The 11388-nt window shown below is 36.7% G+C and overlaps 1 non-coding gene across 1 annotated transcript; it reads left to right on the plus strand.

Moving 5' to 3' along the window:
* The first annotated feature begins 5731 nt into the window (after positions 1-5731).
* LOC121220491 (small nucleolar RNA R71) lies at positions 5732-5838 on the plus strand. Its single transcript, XR_005917694.1, has one exon. It is a non-coding gene; the product is annotated as a small nucleolar RNA R71 (small nucleolar RNA).
* Positions 5839-11388: the final 5550 nt, after the last annotated feature.

Here is an 11388-nt window from a genome sequence, read left to right on the forward strand (position 1 = left end):
AGGAAGGAACAGGCGAAAATTCCTGCAAAGAGAGAATTAAGCCCTAATGTGCAGGCTCCGCGTCCAATTAAGCGAGCCAAAGAAGATCGACCTCGCTAGAACTTCGTTGTAGTGGGAGGCATAATTTAGAACTATGCCACTTGTGGCAAGAGGCATTTAGGTGATACTTGGAAGAGAATGGGTGTATGTCTAAAGTGCGAGTCACTGAATCATAACATCTGAGATTGTCCATAACTTAATAAATAGATGCAAGTAGTGGGGCAAAATCGAGCCCCAAACTAGAGAGCTGGACAGCAGCCCTAAAGACCTTAGGGTTAGAATAGAGGCAGAAATGCTAGGAATAGGCAGTGAGCACTGGGTCAGGGTGCTAATTGGGGCAGATGCGAGTTAACCAAGACTTCTGTATACGACTAGATACAGATAGGATTGTGATGCAGCAGATGTGATAGCAGGTACTTTTACTGTTAATGTTGTTTTATACTTTGCATTAATTGATATAGGTTCTACCCTCTCGTATGTGTCTTGTGTGATGGCTGATAAGCTGGGAATTCAGGTAGTGGAGACTGTAAGTGATATAACTATCCTTAGTCCCTTAGGGAAATCTATGCATGTGAACAAGATATATAGGAGATGTCCGTTGCAAGTCCAAGGTGAGGTATTTCCTACTAATCTAATGGAATTTCCTTTTGGAGAATTTGATCTCATATTGGGCATGGATTGGTTAACTGAGCTTCGGGTTAGTCTTGATTGTATACGAAACAGGTTACCTTGAAGACTCTAAATGGAAATGAAATAATTATGATCGGGGAGCATTGGAACTACTTATAAAATGTGATCTCTACCTTAGTAGCTGATAATTTTATTCGTAAAGGATGTGAGGCCTATCTAGTGTATATCTTGGATACGAAGGTGGATGGTGCAGTGTTGGAGAATATTCATGTAGTGAAAGAGTTTCTAGACGTATTTCCAGAAGAGTTTCCTGGTTTACCTCCAAAATGTGAGGTCAAGTTCGGAACTGAGTTGTTTCCTGGGACAGCACCGGTATCCATTACACCTTATCGCATGACACCTAAAGAGCTTAAAGAGCTCAAAGTGAAGTTGCAAGATTTACTTGATTGTGGCTTTATAAGGCTAAGTGTATCACCGTGGGGAGCTCCAGTGCTATTTGAGAAGAAAAAGGATGGGTTGATGAGGCTTTGTATCAAATACCGTAAGTTGAACAAACTGTCTGTGAAGAATAAATACTCTTTGTCGAGGATCGATGACCTTTTTGATCAATTTAGGGGTGCCATAGTTTTCTCCAAGATTGATTTGAGGTCAGGTTACTATCAGTTGCAAGTGAGAGAGGTTGATATACCTAAAACTACTTTCAGAACTCGGTATAGGCACTATGAAATTCTAGTGATGCCCTTTGAACTTACAAATACTCCCGCTGCTTTCATGAATCTCATGAACAAATTCTTTCAGCCTTATCTCAATCAGCTTGTTGTTGTCTTAATTGATGACGTTATGATATAGTCCAAGTCTGAGTTGGAGTATGATGAACAGTTAAGGTTAGTTCTTCAAACCTTATGGGAGAAAAAGTTGTATGTAAAGCTAACTAAGTGTGAGTTTTTGCTCCGAGAAGTGATGTTTTGGGGACATGTGGTATCTGCTGAAGGTATCCATGTTGACCCCAAGAAGATCAAGGCTGTTCTAGATTGGAAGCAGCCTAAGAATGTTAGTGATATTCAGAGTTTTCTCGGAGTTGTTAGGTATAATCGAAGGTTTGTTGAAAGATTTTTGTTGATTGCGGCACTGATGATAAAGCTATTGAGAAATAGTTTGCCGCTACCCTCTAGTTTCGCCTATGGGTCTCCACCCTTGTTCGCTATTAAGGGTTTCCTCCTTTGGCTTTTTGTAAGATTTTTCCCTAGGGAAAATCCAACAACCCAAGATATCTTCTCCTCTATTTTAGATTTTCTTTTTGGTTTAAAATCCCTTCCTTTAGGGTAGGTGGTTATCAGCCCTTAATCTCATGATCTATTTTCTTCGTCTTTTAGACAGATTTTCTGGTACAAGTAGAGTTAGGCTAAAACTATTATGTGTTGAGTGTTGACTCAGTATTCCTGGAATTGCCATGACATTCGTGTTGGAAAACTGTCCAACCTTTTGCCACGATAAACCTTCATTCCTTTATTTCTTTCTCCTCATCCTACACCTGCCAATTACAACCAAACAAATCCTTCCTGTAAACAAGTAAAAGTAACATATAATAACATTTAAGCACAGTCCAATCTTCTTAATGTAATGCAATGAAAATTACGAATGGAATATCCTAAAATGCAATTAAATTTACTTAAGTACATGCAATATAACTCTTTTTAAGAGTTATCAAAACCCTAAACCTAAGTTATTGCTTGTCCTCAAGCAAGATATGCATGAATGCATGAATGTAAGAATTGCCATAGCAACATAATCATCTTTGCATTGTGAGACCCTTAAGAGAGCATTTTGTACTTCAGTTCTCAGCAATCTTCTGTGTCTAAAAATTTGATTAAGTTTCATAAGCTTATTTAGCAAAGGCAATGCAAAAAGTATTGCCTTAAAAGAAAGAAAAACCCTACGTATTCATGCAATTTTCACTATAGCAAGCACCTCTTAATTTACTTAGCTCATCTTTTAACTAACTCAGTTTTCTTTTTTTATTCTCTAGCCTTACACATACTCAAACACATACATATCTGTTTATTATGCCTATTTTTTACAAGGGTATTTAGCTCGTCATATGATTCTTTGACTCGACAGTTACAATGGAGCATACACTAAATTGCCAAATACTCAATCATGTCACAACTTGAATACTAACTCATGAAGCTAAGGTTTTTGGCTGAAAAGATGGATGGTGGAAACAACTACCCCCTTAGCTACTCAGCCTATTACTACAGTGGAGTGCCTCTATACTACTTATTATTGTTGTTGTTATTGTTTTACACACTCTTACTCAAACTTGTTTTTCTAATCAACAACACAATGGAGCAAACAAAATGTTGCTGACCTACTCAGCAGTTCCAAGCATTGGAGTATTTATGGCATTTTTTAGATTTTTTCCCTTGAATTCTCTTAAACATTGCCACTTTATTCATTGTTAATTATCAGCATTGTAATGAATTTAGCTTCAAGGATCTCTAAGTTTATCAAAAGAAACTTACTATAGATCAAATGTAATTGGAATTAGGACATCCTAATTTTAGGGATCAATTTACAAGAAAACTATCCTAAGCTAACGTCACCTAATACACTGTCACAAATTTCTAAGTTTGTAGAAGAATTAAGTTCCTCATTGAACATCACAGACAAAAATATACTCATCATAGTCTAAAAATTTCTTTTTTGGCAGTTATGTGTACTATGGCAAAATGAATGGAAAATGAACAAAAATACTAAAACACGCATGCTCAACTAAATATATAATGCAGTCTAGATGCACAATACGTCCCCAAACCTAAGGATGTATTGTCCTCAATGCATGTATAGGTATGAATAATGAATAAAGGGAGAAAAACTTCCTGAGCTTGGAACTGAATGGTAGTACTTTAATTACGGCTAATGGTCTTTCATGCACTCATCTTATAACGCATCGGCCTTTTAAGTAAATTGAGTGGTACATCCCCCTCTTCATTATCAAATCTAGTGAGTTCATCAATAATCCGATCGACCTCACGATCTTGTTCAATCATCGGTCCAGTAGAATGAGGTGGAACAATCGCAGTGCTGTCCACTGGTGGTGCAACTCAGGGATTTGCTTCCTTTTCATCCTCACTATCAGTCTCAATTGTGATAGACTCTGCTTTCTCTAGTTCTTCCTCTGGTTCTTTGGGTGCATTCTTTTTATTGTCAAGATTTGTCTCAACGGGCTCTGCGTTACAAACCCCTTCCCCTCCTATAGTTTACTAAACAAATGAAATGAAGTAACTAAAAGAATTTTAAATTGAAAAAATGAAATAAAAATGAAAAGAACTTTCAAGATGTTGAAGTTAAACATCTCGAATATCAATGGACTATTTGTCTCGCTCTACATGAGCACCCTAGTAGTGTTTCAAGCGTTGTCCATTAACTTTAAATGTGACCCCCGTTTTCATGTCTTTGACATCAACAACTCCATGCGGATATACATGAGCTACCAAGCATTGTTAATCAAAATTAAAAGTTCTATTTTGCTCGAGCAAATAGCACAAGGGTCTCTGCTCAAATGAATCTTTAGCACTATCAGAATTGCTGTGGAAAAATCTCGTGACCTCTTCCTCCATTGTTGCTCCTACCAAGTCAATCGCATCGCATTCTTCATTCTCATCAACACATTTCAGCGCATTAAATACATTGAATATGAGCTACTGATCATTTATCCTCACGGTTAGTTCACCTTTCTGCGCATCAAATAAAGTTCTACCTGTAGCAAGAAAAGGTCTTCCAAGAATAATCGATACATCTTTGTCAGTTTCACATTCTAAAACATGCGATAGTGAAAATCCTTGGGTCCTTCAACTTTGGAGGTAATTTATTCATCAACAGTGTTGTACACCTTTCAGTGTGAAAAATAGTTTCAAATTCTCCCAATTTGCGCTTCTTTGACAATATATCCTTCATAAATTTCATGTAATTGGGCATTTGCTCCAAAGCTTCTACTAGCGGTAAATTTGTATGGAGTTGTTTCAAAACCTCCAAAAATCTTTTGATCTGAATATCCTACTTGGAATTGTGAAATCATTGAGGAAAAGGTAAAGGTGGTCACCCTTTCAGGTTTCTGATATATTTTTTTGCCGTGGCATTCCTATTGACAACATTATCTTATTCTACTGCAACATTTTGTTGTTTACTTTTTCAAGTATAATGTGCTTTCCAGATGGCTCTGGGATCTTTACATGGTTGAGTCTCGCCTCCTTTGCTATGGTATCTTGAACAACATCATCCAACTGAGTCCCACTTCTGAGAGTGATAGTTTTGCACTGCTCACTCCCTTGTGTTCTCAAAATCTCAGTATCGCTTGGCAATGCTCCTTATCGCCTTGAATTTAAAGCATTTGCTATTTGTCCCATTTGATTCTCAAGATCTTATAGGGATGCAGCTTGACTCTCAATTACGACATCATTCTTGGTCATAAATTATTTCAAACAAGTCTTCAATAGATGGTGATGATGATGATGACTGACCTTTTAGGACATTTTGCCTCGGCATAAGTTGATTATAACCAGGTGGTGCACTGATGTCATTCTTTCTTGCAGCATTGTTAAAATTCCTCGTACTGTAATTATTCCAACCTAATTTTGGATGGTGCTTTCACCCTAGATTATAGATGTTGGAATAGGGATTATTATTCCAATTGAAATTACCCATGCAACACACAAATGCTGGATTTGATGGGTATTCATCAAACACATGGTCTTCACCGCAATAAACACACGATTCCTCAACTACAGTTGGCCTCTTCATTGTTTTGATCATATTAGTTAAAGATGATACCTGGTCATTCGATAAAGTGATTGCATCAAGTTCCATGGTACCGGTAACTTTCTTACCCGTCCAAACTCTTGTAGTAGGATATTCATAATCATTGGTGGCAATCTTTTCTAAAATCTTATATGATTCATTATAAGATTTATCCAACAAAGTACCAATGGTGGTGTCATCAACTACCATCCTCATATGCGCATTCATTCCATTATAAAATATCTCCATCTGAGTCTAGTGTTGGAATCCATGCATCGGACATTTTTGAAGTAATTCTTTAAATTGTTTCCAAGCTTCATATAGTGTTTCATCCTCTAATTGTCGAAAGGATGTGATGTCATTTCTAAGCTTGGCATTCATGTTTGGTGGATTGTACCGTAGCAAAAACCTTTGGAAAAGATCATTCCATGATGCCACTATTCCCAACGGTAAAACATTCAGTCATCCTCTCGTACAATCTTTTAAAGAATATGGAAACAGTTTAAGTCACAGAGCATCTTCAGGAACACCCTATTGTCTAAATGAGTCACAAACCTCTAGAAAAAGTCTTAAATGCAGTCTTGGATCTTCAATGGGTAGTCCACCAAACTATCCTACATTTTGTAACATCTGAAACATTACAGATTTCAGCTCAAATTGCTAAGCTTATATTTGCGGTCTGACTATCCCTGGATTCAATTCGTCAAATATTGGAAGAACATGCTCTGAAATTGGTCTATCTCGATCATCCATCACCCTATGAATAGGAAAATTAGCATCCTGACTATTCAAATTATCATTGAGACTAGGATCATTCCCGTTTCTATCAATTTTTCGTAGTTCTTTCTGCCTTTTTTGTAAACTTCTCTCAATCTCTAGGTTAAAAGGATACTCTTTGTTAACAAGATTGCCTCTTCTTACGCACTGATGGAAAACTTGTAGAAATTAAATATAACTAATTGAAATAAACTAATGGAATTAAGTAAAATAACCAAACCAAATTACCCCAAATTTTCGATCCCCGGCAATAACACCAAAAACTTGTTGCATGTGAATATGATTGCGAATTGTGTAAGTATACACATCAGATCAAGTAATAAAGTGATAAGTGAGATCGTCTCCATAAGGATCAGATTACGTATACAAATGATCAAGTTATTATAATAAAGTTAGATTAATGTTATAGAAAAATAATGATAATAATGCAGTGGTAAACAAAAGGAATATTAATGTGAACAAAATGTGTAATTGATGAATAATTGAAAATGCTATGGCAATGCAAAAGTAAAAATGCAATGGTAATTATGAAAATGATTATATGAAAAATATGTATTTGAACAAATATACAACTAAGGATATGATGGCAAAGATACTACGACAAGGGATAAGGGATATACGATGCTGATATGAAAGGTTGGAATTTCTAAGGATCTACCCATACTGTCAGAAATGCCTCGACAAAATCGTAATCAACCTACTGCTGAGAAGAGTTCTAAAGTGGTCTGCTTCTTTCGAGAGCAAAAACTTCAAGTTACCTTGCCCGTGTCTATAGACCTTTAATACGGTACCTTGCACTATTTCTTTCTATATGAATGCTGCTCTATGTCTAGATTCTACTACAAGTATCTTTCGAGTACTTGCTCATATCATTCAATTTTAGTCTAACTAATCCAACCTTTTCAGAATTAAATTAGTTTATGGGCATACTGCACAATCGTCTATGTCTAGGGATTGTACTCATACAATTTAGAAATAAAAAAAATTGAATGAAACAATAAATTAACTCAGATCTATGCTCCAACCATTAAAGAAAATAAAGGTTTCATCATGTAATCCCAACCCTATGAGATTTAGCTCATGGGTTGCCAAATAAAATTAAAAATCAAAATATCATTCAACATCATTTTCATTAAATCAATTTATGAAGAAATAGTTAAGAAATAACATAAGAACGATAGGAAGACAACTTTTGTGTGTCCAGTTTACACTCCAATGACACAGTGTCCTATGGTGGCTGAGAGGGACTACCTTCGTCATCCTCTTTTTGTCTCTACTCAACCACTACCCTCTAGTTTCGCCTATGGATCTCCACCCTTATTCACCATTAAGGGTTTCCTCCTTTGGCGTTTTATAAGATTTTTCCCTAGAGTAAATCCAACAACCCAAGATATCTTCTCCTCTTTTTTAGATTTTATTTTTGGTTTAAAATCCCTTCCTTTAGGGTAGGTGGTTATCAGCCCATGATCTCATGATCTTTTTTCTTATTTTTTAGGTAGATTTTTTGGTACAAGTAGAGTTGGGCTAAAACTGTTATGTGGTGAGTGTTGACTCGGTCTTCTTGGAATTGCCATGGCATTCGTATTGGCAAACTGTCAAACATTTTTCCAATGAAAACCTTTATTCCTTTATTTCTTTCTTCGAGTCCTGCACCTGCCAATTACTACCCAACAAATCCTTCCCGCAAACAAGTAAAAGTAACATATAATAACATGTAAGCATAGTCTAATCTTCTTAATGTAATGCAATGAAAATTACGAATGGAATGTCGTAAAATGCAACTAAATTTACTTAAGTACAGATAATTAGCTAGGTCTAAAGGCATGAAATTTAACTCTTTTCAAGAGTTATCAATTGAACGATTAAGTACCATCCGGGTAAAGCTAATGACATGGTAGCGCATTGAGTAGAAAAGTAATGAGTGAGTTAAAAGCAATGTTTGCAATGCTGAGTTTGTTTGAAGATGGAGGTTTACTTGCGAAATTACAAGTGCGACCTACTCTGTTGGAGGAGATTAAGTTAAAATAGTTATTGGATACATCTTTAGCACCTCATGTAAAACTTATCAGGAGGGCCAGAATTTAAATTTTTCTTTTAATTCTGAGGGAGTTTTGTGCTATCGTGGGAGATATTGTGTACCTTCAGATTTAGAGTTGAGATAGTCTATTTTTAGGGAAACGCATTGCAGGCCTTATGCTATGCATCCTGGAGGGAATCTGATGTTTCGGGATCTTTGTAAGCAGTATTGGTGGCCAGGACTTAAGCATGATGTGACTAATTTTTTGGCGAGATGCTTGACATACCAACAAGTCAAGCCCGAGCACCAATTTCCTTCTGATTTGTTCCAACCTATTCAGGTTCATCAGTGGAAATGGAAGCGTGTCACCATGGACTTTGTTAGTGGGCATTAGTGGGCAACCTTTGACACCTTCTAAGAAAGACTCAATCTGGGTGATTGTTGACTAATTGACTAAGTCTGCCCATTTTCTACCAGTGCGTACCAACTATTCATTACCGAAGTTGACGAAGTTGTATATCTCTGAACTTATGAGACCTCAAGGGGTACCAGCTTTTATCATTTCTAATCAGGATCCTTGTTTCACATCTCGATTTTTTAAAAACTGCATGAGGTATTTGGTATGAGGTTGAACTTCAGTGCAACTTTTCATCTGCAGTTTGATGAGCAGTCTGAAAGAGTTATCCAGATTCTCGAGGATATGTCGAGAGGTTGCGTGATTTATTTTCGAGGCAATTCAGCGAAACATCTGCCACTTGCTAAATTCACGTATAATAATAGCTTCTAGTCGAGCATTCAAATGGCTCCTTATGAAGATCTTTATAGACGCAAGTGTAGGACACCACTGTATTGATCGAAATTGGGGGAGAAGAAAGTGTTAGGATCAATTTAGTTCAAGAAACAGATAATATTGTGAAGATTATCCAAGATCATTTAATAGCAATATCAAATCGATATAAGTCTTATTCTAACTTGAAGAGGAAGGATATAGAGTTCAGTGTTGGTGATCGAGTATTCCCTAAGGTTTTGCCTTGCAAAATAGTGTTAAGGTTTGGTTGCAAGCGGAAATTGAGTCCAAGGTTCATTGGACCCTATTGCATCGTTAAGAGAGTTGGACCAGTGGCATATCAGCTAGAGTTACCTCCAGAGTTGGATTGTATCCACAACGATTTTCACGTGTCCATGTTGAGACGATACGGATCTAACCCTTCTCATATAATTTCGATTGAGGAGATTGAGGCTTGTTCAGATTTGTCATTTTATGAGGAACTGGTACAAATTCTTGATCTCGAGGTCAAGGTTTTGCAGAGGAAGCAGTTTCCACTCGTGAAGGTTTTTTGGAGGAATCACGGCTCTAATGAGGCCATTTGGGAGCTGGATGATTCAATGTGACAACAATATCCTCACCTTTTCCCATTAGGTAAATTTTGAGGATGAAATTTTTTTAAGAAGGGTAGAGTTGTCACATCCTACATTTTTATTATTAGTGGCACAAAAATTGAAACAAGGAAGTGAAGTAGTGTAGTGGTTTAATGCTCCTTAGCTACCCTAGTGGTCCTAAGTTCAAGCCCCCTTGTTCACTCCTTTTTATTTAATTTTTTACACAAAAACCCATGTGATTATTAAGCTTGATGTCCACCCCATAGCTTCCATGAATAGAAGGATTCATTTCCTCCATTATGGGTCAAAATTACCATAAGTTGAGGGAGCATGATCCCCATTTTTAGTCCATGTCTCCATCTCTTGCCATTTCATCTCACCCTTGCCATAGAAGAGGTTCATTGAACCTATACCAAGTTGACCAACATTTCCTCTCACTCACCCACCTCTCATTGTCGTCCCCTCCCCCTCTCTCGTATTTCTCTATTTTTCCTCTTCTATTCTTACCTGTTTTCTCGCCTTTTGCAAAACCATCACCCTTTCTCTTTTTATTTTTGCTTTCTTCCTCCACTACTATCGAACCCTTCACCACCGACCACCGCACCTCGTAGCAACCATTCTTCCTCCACTTCATTCTCTTTCCCATCGCAGCTCATCGCCGCCATGAACACCACCACAAGCCACCATAGATTCTTTTCTCCTCCATCCCTCTTCATTTCATCACAATATTTCACCTTTGTTTTGTCGAACCTCCACCATTTCTTTTTACTACACCCTTTGTCAGACCGCCACTTCACTTGTCACCGGAACACCACAGCCACTACCACCGCTGTCGTTGCCGGTGGTTGAGTTTCTCTTTTTTACCATTCTTTTTATTTTGATTAATCTTATACCCTCTTTGTTTTAATAATTCTTTTAGATCACCCAGCTCTTCGATATCGTGTCTATATCAATCCACTGACCATCCCGAATTGATTGAATGTGTAAGAGTGGGTTATTTGATCATCAACTTCCCCTCTTAGTGTTTTCCTCTCTTAGACGAATGGTATAATGGTCATAGAAGTTATTTTTATTTCAAGTGTTAACACTACTCTTTATATTCTTTGAAGTGTCGAACGATAATAATAGGAGAGATCCTTAACTTTGGATCGTAGATCATCAATTGACTGTGAAAATCGTGGGGTAAGTGTTATGGTAAGATTTTTAGTGACTTATTTATTATTAATAAAATACCTTTAATGGATCCTAACCAATATACGTTGTTGTGTGTAAGATACATCTTTCAGGTTTAGATCCAACTAAAATTACTACTAGGGATTGTGGCATTTTGGATCTACGAAGAAGGTGTGTGTTCAATACCATTTAGATTAAATATAATGTTGCGATAAATAAAGTATGTTAATACGAAAATTGAGATTAAATGCAAGTACAATGAGTACTTAAAATTAGGGTTGAAAAACTCATCAAAAAGGACTACCAAGTAAGTAAACCTAACCAAACAATTCTATGAAAGTATGATATATGTTGTGATGGTAGCTGTGATTGTGATATATGTGCAAATCTCATCCTTATGATATGTGATACATGGCATGTTTGATACCTTTTATGATCTAAAGCATGTGATATTTATATATGTGTATGTGTAAATTTGAGATCCATGATCTAATGTGAAAAGCATGTTAAAACATGTTAAAGTGATTATAAGTGATCAATATGTGATATGTGATTATAAGAGCATGTTTACATGC

Source organism: Gossypium hirsutum, chromosome D08 (genome assembly GCF_007990345.1).
Source record: "Gossypium hirsutum isolate 1008001.06 chromosome D08, Gossypium_hirsutum_v2.1, whole genome shotgun sequence".
NCBI lineage: Eukaryota > Viridiplantae > Streptophyta > Magnoliopsida > Malvales > Malvaceae > Gossypium > Gossypium hirsutum.